The sequence below is a fragment of the Lycorma delicatula genome, chromosome 5 (genome assembly GCF_047948215.1).
Source record: "Lycorma delicatula isolate Av1 chromosome 5, ASM4794821v1, whole genome shotgun sequence".
NCBI lineage: Eukaryota > Metazoa > Arthropoda > Insecta > Hemiptera > Fulgoridae > Lycorma > Lycorma delicatula.
The window spans coordinates 165460593-165470845 of record NC_134459.1 but is presented as its reverse complement, the minus strand read 5'-3'; positions in this window follow the sequence as shown (position 1 = coordinate 165470845).

Here is a 10253-nt window from a genome sequence, read left to right as displayed (position 1 = left end):
TGAAGAAAGGAAGCGAAAAAGAAAAAAATGAAGGGAAAACAAAGCCTTGCGACAAAATGGATGGAGACAGCGGTGGCTAAAGGGATGTATCGTCAGGCAGAACACCAGATGATGAAATTTAAATTTTAAATACTATATATTTATATATTTAAAAAAAAAAAGAGCGAGCATCAACTGTTGCGGTCCATTAGCTCTGTGGAAATTGGTAGCGTATGAAAGGATACCATGTCTGACCGGGTACGAACTCGGGGCATTCGCACGAAATGCTAGGACACTACCTACTCAGCTACGGAGGTCGGCGCACTATATTCTTAATAAGGAATTTGTGAAGAAAATATCTGTTTTTTAACAGGATAAAGACATCAACATGAAAGTGAACACTCACAAGTTCAGTATAATAAAAAATATTTTTTTAATTGTGAAGATAAATGTAAATCATTTTATCTAATCTCTAATTTCAAACTCTATTTCACGATCTTGACGTAATATGAGATCGTGAATGAAAATTTCTTACATTTCGATTGGGGTAGATTTAATTTCATCATACCTAATTATTTGGATATACTTCTTAATCTGTTATTGCGATTAAAAATTCTGTATAGTTTAGTTTATTTTACCTTTGTTATATCTTATTTATATTACCTATTTATAATTTTAATCCATAAGAATTATCCACTAATCCGTAAGGTCGCAGACGTCGACGATATTTCTTTGATAGTGAAATCTCTAACCTACATCATTTATTTCTGATATTCCAATTATTGCAGTGAAAATTAGTTATAAAGCACTATACTTTTTATGGAAAAAATAGATCTACCGTAAAAAACAGTAAATCGCTATGGCAGGTTACGTCAGTCTATGTCTATGGTACATATTGTCATTTTATTTATCAACAAACAGGAAAACATGCATGAAGAGATAGCCAATCGGAATATATGTGATTATTAAGTATTTAAAAAAATTAGAAATTTTTTTATGAACACCTATTTTTTCACGTTTTGAAAAGAAATTGTTATTAAATCACGCATAAGAGAAATAAATAGTCTTGCGTTTAAGAAGTTCATCACCAAGGTAGGGAATTCTGAAACGTAGCGTAATGTTTCACTAAAGTGAGAGTGCTCTTAAATCGATTTGTTCACTACTACCAAGGAAGTTTATTACAAGTGGTACAGTCGGTTTTACTCAGGTGTACCGATAAATTTTGATGAAGTCATTATTATATACTAAAGACTATGAAAATCATTGCATTAAATAAAATTTTACGTATTTTAAATTCATTTGTATGTTATACTGGTGGTGAGCTATATTTATTTGAATTAATTATGAAAATAAATTTTAAACAGTTATTTTATCCGACACAAATGGTTGTGTTTTTGGTTCTACGCCAGCTACAGTATTTCTGATGGATGATAGTAAATTTTTGTAACGTGTGAAAAAGCTCCATACTTGTCCCGGACTGGAAGCCGAAACCTCTAGATGAAAGGTGAATGGCGGATAATTATTTTTTACCTATTTTCAACAATTACAAGGTAACTGCTTAATTACAGTCTCTAATAAGAAAGGGTGAAAATTGCCAAACCTGAATGGGACTCGAATCCAAAAGCTACCGGATGAAAAGGTTCAACTATATATTTTTTTTAATCTGTGTACACTAAATGACTATTAAATTACATCACAATTTTTTTTTTTTTTTTAATGATTAGTACATAAAATTTTATTTCATTAATAACTATTGCTATTCTTGAATTATTTATTGTAAAAAAAATTTTACAATCGGAGATTAATAAATAATATATTTAAAAAAAAGTTAATAAAAAAAAGGAGCTGAAGTCGGATTTGAACCGATGTGCCTTCCCTTCCTCTTGTATTATCCAAATATTTCATTTATTAAAATTTTTTTTGGCTATAACTCTGGAACCAAATAAAATAAGTACCACTTATGATATCGTTGAAAAGCTCTCGATGAAGGCTTATCACTGCGATTAGAAACATCCAAAGTCCAAAATCCCAAAAAAATGGATTTAGGGATTTTATGGACACTTTCGGTCCAGTTGATTGCAATCAAAAGTGGATGTACAGAACTAGATGTTACAACAGTGCTAAATCAAAAATTTCAACATCCTACGGCTAATCGTTCATGTTGTGGACAACACATGACTTCATTTTACGCTTATTAAATTATTTAAACATTTTTTAAAATGAAAAGTACATAAAATCTTTTTCCTTAACTTCTGATATTTTTTTTTGTAATTATTCCTTGTAATATTTTTTTACAGTGAGAGGTTAATTAATAACCTAATTATTAATAAATCAATATATTATAACAAAAGTTAAAAAAAATATCTGATTCTAACCGATGTTCATTCCCCTTAAGATTCAAATATTTCATTAATTAAAATTTTATTTGGCTATAACTCTGAAAGCAATGAAAAAAGTACCACTTAACGATATATCATTGAAAAGCTCTCAATGTAAGCTTATTACTGTAGTTAAGAAAAAGTCCAAAATCCATAAACAATTTGGAGTTTGGACTTTTTTGGACATTTTTCAGTCGATTGAAATCAAAAGGGACGGTCCACAACTAGATGTTATAACAGTACTAAATCCAAAATTTCAACTTCCTACGCCCAATAGTTTTTGAGTTAATGCGAAATACATACGTACGTACAGAGGTCATGCCGAAACTAGTCAAAATGGATATTTCCGTTGAAATTTGAAAACCAAAATTTCTGGCGATCACAATACTTGCTTTTATTATAGGAAGTACACTGTAATCACGAAAAATTTCGGTTTCCAGATTTCAACGGAAATATCCATTTTGACCATCCCTGAATCCATTTTGAGTAGTTTCGGCGTGCCATCTGAACATACGTACATATATATCTCGCATAACTCAAAAACGATTAGCAGTAGGATGTTGAAACTTTGTATTTAGGACTGTTGTAACATCTAGTTGTGTACCTTCCCTTTTTATAGCAATCAACATTTGGGAAGTAGAATTACTAAAGATGGACGAAGCAGGAGCGATATAAAATGCCGAATAGCACAAGCGAAAAGAGCCTTCAGTAAGAAATATAATTTGTTTACATCAAAAATTAATTTAAATGTTAGGAAAAGTTTTTTGGAAGTGTATGTTTGGAGTGTCTTTATATGCAAGTGAAACTTGGACGATCGGAGTATCTGAGAAGAAAAGATTAGAAGGTTTTTAAATGCGGTGCTATAGGAGAATGTTAAAAAGAGGTATTGCGACATATAGATGAAGAAAGAAGCATTTGGAAAAATATAATTAAAAGAAGAGACAGACTTATAGGCCACATACTAAGACATCCTGGAATAGTCGCTTTAATATTGGAAGAACAGGTAGAAGGAAAAAATTGTGTAGGCAGGCTACGTTTGGAATATGTAAAACAAATTGTTAGAGATGTAGGATGTAGAGGGTATACTGAAATGAAACGACTAGCACTAGATAGGGAATCTTGGAGAGCTGCATCAAAGCAGTCAAATGACAAAAAAATAAAAAATAAAATCTTATGTACTTTTCATTATAAAAATATACGTGTATGTAATTATAGGCGCACAAGGAAGTCATGTGTTGCGCAAATATATTTTTTAAATTTTTATTTACAATTTTTTAAAATTTTTGAATATTGTGAAAGGATTATTTTTACCAACTTTTTTTGTTTAGATCCAACCGATTCTTTATTGTTTCTCTTTCCTATTAATCACAAAATGTGTTACGTTCGTATTTCTTTTATTCGGCAAACTTCAGTTTTAATTATCTATTTACTTAAACTGAAGTACAGTATTTTTTCGTTTTTGGTTTTTGAATGATAATATACTTTTTCTGTTTGATCGATATCGCCACATAAACTTAAAGCTTACGCATGGGATGCCTGACGGAGATTCGAACCCTGGACCTATGGATGAAAGGCCGAGATACTACCACTCTGCCACGGAGTACGGCTATTGTTTTTTTTCTTATGTTTATATTCGTAAAAATGAAATTTAATGATATTCAAAATAAAAGTTATGTAAACCTAATTGAATTTATTACGTCCCATATATCTTTTCTATGCTATGTTTAAACTGTGAATGATGTACTTGGAACAAATCGAGTTACCCATTCATAACAGTCGGAATATCTAAGTCAGATTACTTGTAATAATATACGTTAATATATATCTGTTATCTTCTGCTTAGATTATATTTACATAATTGTAGCTACTCAGAGGCGTAATGCAATAATCGATTACTGTAAGTCTGTAAGATATTGAATTTATAATTAGATGTTCTTGAATACATTTTAGTTTATTTACCGATTTATGCATTGTCAAAAAGGGATTTATTTAAAAACTTTTTTTGTTTATTAAAATACGGTAATCTACTTTGTTATAAGTTCTTTGAGAAATGCGTTAGGACTTAATAGACTGCAAAGCACGAAGGCTGTAAAACAAACTATAGCTCAATATCAAACACGAGTGTTTTTTACTTGTTTCTATTATTATTTATACATTAAATTCTGTTTTATCAAATGCAGTTAATAGTTATTATTGGTCCCGTTTTACTAATCACTTTAAAATGTTTAAAAATAAAAATTAATAAAGTACCATTAACATATTTAACATTTTCAACAAATTAATAATTAATTTTCGTATTTATTAAAACATTTTAAAATGGATTAGTAAAGAACAAAACATAAAAGATATTTCATTAATCAATCATGTGACTGATTTTACTTACTTTCGTATTATTTTCTAATTTTCATAATACTGTAAATAAATTAGAAATCCAGAATTAAAATGCTGTTGTTCCGTACGTGATTCTGTACATTTTTTATCAGTTTACTGATTTGACAGAGTTCTCTCTTTTTACTAGGCCTAGATTTTTTCATTATTATTTTTTTACATATTCGTCGGTTATTTGTTTTCTCCTACCTTTTCACTCCGTTTAATTACTACTTTCTAATTTGTGATTTTTTTTTAGTATTTTTTTTTATGACGAGCTTCACACGTAAGATCTTAAGTTGTATTTAGAAATATGGAATTGGAATATTGTAGCATATGAAAAATGCCTTGCCTAACCGGGATTCGAACCCGGAACCTACCCATTGAAAAGTTAAGACGGTATTACATCATCACGTAATTATATCATTGTTTATCCTGGATACATTTTTTTTTGTACATAAAAGCTTTCTAAAGATTTTAATCTGTCTTTTCATACTGTATCCTTTTAATATTATTTTATATTATAGTCTTCTGGTAAAAAGAAATTCTACGTAATTTATATTTTATTAATTAATAAATTTTTAACAGTTTTATGTATATTGCCAAATTTTCGTCATGTTGCTTAACTAATTATAGTTACTTTATAATGTGTTTAATTCAGATGGTAGTGTTTAATCCAAATCTGTTTTTTCTTGCTAATTTAATATTATTTTAAATTTATCAATAATTTCTATATGTTACACGTACTTTTAATAAGCTATCATTCAATTATTTTCAATTAAATAATTTTTTATGAGTATTTTAAGTTAGAAAAATAAATAGAATATTGAATTTGTTCGTGCAGTGTATTGATTAACTAATCAATTCTTCCCCTCATACATTATGTAAGAACAGAATAATATTTACATAATACTTTTTTTCCCAGTAGTCAGGTGAGCGGTTGTTCAGTTTTATTGATATAGCTGCTATTATGTGCTGGTGCAGTAGTTATAGCAGCATATATCGCTATAGCCAGGAGATAATATAATGTTAAAAAAAATTTATATACATATATATTTTAAAATATATAATATATATATATATATATAACAAAATTTTATATATATATATATATATATTTAATATATATTAATATATTAATATTAATATATATATATTATATATATATATATATTTAATATATATATATATATATATATATATATATATTTAACAAAATTTTATATATATATATATATATATATATATATATATATATATAAAATTTTGTCTGGAATTATTCATCCCAACTACTCCAATAATTATCTTTAATTAGATGAACACGAAGTGCTGTAGCAATAAATTAAATTAGTTATCAGTTAAAAGAACTTTTTCTAATCATTGCCTTTGAAGTAGTCAAAGAACCTAAAGCCACCAAATTTAAAAAAAATTAGTTTTCAACCTTCATTAAAATATAACAAGATAAATTACATTTAACTTTGAGAATAATCAACTTGTAACTTAATTACCTTTACCCTGTTCATGAAAAGGTGAATTAGTTATAAGTTTGATGGACCTTGATGGAGAAATTTTTACCACATTATATCGTTCATTAAAAAAATGACGCTTTAGTAGAAGTATGGTCTTCTAATAAAATTAATAAGTAATTTATTGCAATACCTTTTATTGCAATTTTAACAAATTATAAATGTCACAATAAAAGCTGATTTGTTCGTATCAAACCGCTGAATAATTATTTCTAGTTTCGCATTAAATTTTTTTTAATCTAAATCATATTTGTTTTCTTTGAGAGTAATGATGTACAACATCCAATAGTCCATGTGCTGAACATAGTGAAGATTTCATTTATAGAGTTAAATATCATTTGCGTTTTGTTTGATGATATATAAAATTATATTCACTTAGTAAAGACAGTAACAGAAAACTATATCACTCTTTACTTGCTTTGTAATATTCTATTTAATTTTTGGAATGTTTAGTTAATTTATATAAAATTATTATTTTGAAAAGTTGGAATTTCGCTTTCAGGGTTAGATAAATGTAGGAAAAATGTAGGAACCTTTTTTTGAATGATTATCTCTATTTCTTGATTTTATTTTATTTTATTAAAACAATGTAGGCTGGTATTGAATGCTTAGTACTAAAAATAAATATGGATGTTTATTTCTCAGACATAATACTGGAAAAAAAAAAATTTTTTGAATACTTAAAAAAAACAAAAATAAAGATAAAACAAATGATTTACTACCGCTGTGATCGGTAAACGCGTTTGTTTGTCTGTAGAATAATAATTTCAGCTTTGAATTTAACTTCCGCTTAAACTAAATACGGACAAAAATGAACAGGATATTGACTTGACTTAAATAACTCAAGTCAAAGAGTTAATTCAAGAGTTAAGGCTTGAAATTTACATTTCAAGCCTTAACAAACAGATCGATTTTAATTTTTTTTTTATTTTATAGAAAACTTCCTGTTTTATTTTTATCCAACATCAATTTAGATGAAAATTCATTTGCTCACGGAAACGATTTGAGGGTATCTTGTACGTTATTTACTATTTTTAGATTCTTGTAGTTTTAACGACAAGACTTGACACATTAATATCTGATATCTAAAGCAATTTCATGTGCAATTTCAAGAAAATTAATTGCAAAACTAGTAGTAATAAATCATGTTTTCCTACATTCCAGAACTTCTTAATTCATGGTCCGTGACAGTTACATAAATCGTTCCTCCAGATTATTTATCTTATTTATCAAGACAAATTTCTTTTCTTTTACATTTCTTTTGATAGTTTTTTTGTCTTATGAACACCCACTTTTTAGTAAAAAAGTGGCGTCATTTTATTCATCATTTTAGCAATAAATTTGGTTCAGTAGTCAAGATCTTTGAAATTTGATTTGTTACTACCGATTTTCGTGGCAGATTTTTATTATTTTTGTCTTTCATCTGGAAGTTCCGGGTTCAAACCTTAGTCAGGAACGGCATTTTTCATACGCTACATAAATGCCTTTTACTTCTTTGTACGAAGTAAAGAAAGTATATTGTTGTCGCGAAAAATTTCGATTTTCAGATTTCAACGGAAATATCCATTTTGACCATCCCTGAATCCATTTTGACTACATCTGGCATGACGTCAACATGTACGTACGTATGTATGTACGTACGTATGTATGTACGTACGTATGTATCTCGCATAACTCAAAAACGATTAGCCATAGAATGTTGAAATTTAACATGGAGGCTTCCAACCATACTTGTATCGACTCAGACGTGACTACACTGACACCTGCCTGGAATGCGAAGAGGAAGAGACTCCCTTACACATATTCTTTGTATGCCCTAGATTTGCTGATTCACGAAATGAGATGCAGGGCAGAGTGACCCGAACACGTATGTTCGCCCTGACAAAACGCAAAGGATACTTCTGCAGGACGAGGCACACTGGAGGGCGGTGGAGGACTACACCAAAACTGTTATGCTAATGTTACATGTTTATGAACAGACCCGAAACAGAGCACGGCGCCGGAGGGCGCGTGTGAAGATAGGTTCTCAGCTGAGTGCTTAGGAGGCCCCTCGTGCATGTTAGGGTTGTTTGAGTGCAAAGAGGCTGAGGGCACTCCTTTCATGCGACTGATGGTGACCTTAAAAAATGCTGCATCATGGAGAATGGATAATATTTTGGTTGAGACGGTAATTTTTTATGTTATTTACACTTAATATATTTTGTATGTAGATTTTTTCTTTTCATAGTTGCTACATTTTATTATGATCTTGCTGTGCTTTGTGTGACTTTGAGATGTCTTCTGTATAATTTTGCTATCTCTTTTATGTATGATTGATCTGATTGAAATGTCACTTTTCATGTATTATGTTTATGTAATTTGATGTTGATGTATTATGCTAGTGTATTATGTTATTTTCATGTATTATGTTATTTAGTTTTTCTTTGTTCCGGAACCTTGTTGTGATCTGTCTGGATGATCGTGGGACTTATCAAATCAGTCCCTTTCAGAGGTTATCATATGTACTAAGTTTTGATGTACTGTCTGCAATTATGTTCTTTGCTCATGTGGTGTTTGATGTGAACTAGTCTTGAGTTTTCTTTGTTAGATTTGTTTTATATACGTATATATGTTTTGTTTTGATTTGATTTTGTTTGATCACGATTTATATTGTCTGTCATTGGATGCGTTTTCTTTGCATAATGTTATTGTATGTATTGTTTGGACGGTGATGTTATTGCATTGTGGTGTATGATTGTGTGAGTGGGCGCATCACCCCCCCCCCCTTACAGAAGTAATGCTTCTTTAAGCAATTCCAGGAAGGGCGGGTAGCCAGAGGTGTAGGTTTAGTCGGTAGTGCGCAGGTACACGTGGTAACACATACGCATTTAACATCTTGCGGAATCTGTTAGCGACCCCGAGACTGCCATATGGCGTCTGTAAAATGGATTCTCCACCTCTAAAAAAAAAATATGTTGAAATTTTGGATTTAGGACCGTTGTATAACACCTACCTCCCTTTTGGATTTAAATCGACTAAACCAAAAGTGCCCAAAATCAAAGAAAAATTGGATTTTAGACTTTTTCTTAACTAAGCCCTCATTGAGAGATTTTCAGCGATATATCATAAGTGGTAATTATATTTTCATTGGTTCCAGAGTTTCAGGTTCCAGAGATATCGGTTTAACTTTTATTTTAAAAAAATAAATAAACAAATCATTATATTGATTTATTAATAATTGTTAACCTCTGACTGTAAAAAACGTTTTACGATAAGTTCTTTTATAATAATAATAACAAAAAAAAACGTATGAAAAAACGTATGTACTTTTCATAAAAAAAAAATGTGTATAAGTGATTTAACAGGCGTACAAGGAAGTCATGTGGTGTCCACATCAGATTTTTTATTTATTGGTTTTTAGATATATTGGTATGACTAACCGTCTAATCGTAAATTATTATAAAATCCCTCTGAAGTGGCAGAATAACCGAAAACGTTTGAGGAAATCAAATAATATAATATTGGTAAGCTGTTTTTAATATTATATTTAGAATTATATTTTACAAACGGTGCTATGTTTGAAAAAATTAAAGTTCAATTAATAAAAGATTAATTTAAAATAATTAAAAAAATATGTTTTATCTATATAAAATTGGCTGTTATTTATATATTTTTTTATTTTAGACAATAGTGCATTATTTATTTGCAGCATTCTACTTAACACCCTGTTAAGTATTCATTATTTATTACGTTTTTGCTTCTCTCTCGCTTGATTGTTCAATGTTCTCTTGAAAATTTCAGTCTGTGTTTAAGTACTTTTTAACAGGGATTTATGATTCATTTATTAACAAACTTTTATAATAATATTAACTTATTTTTATAAATTGTAACCACCTTTAAATCTATAAAAGTTTATTTCTGCTTCATAACAATTTTAAATTACACATTACTTTTTCGAATTTTAAAATCTTTATAAAAAATACACACTGTGTTCTATTGTTACTGGTGCCCGATTTTTTTTTTC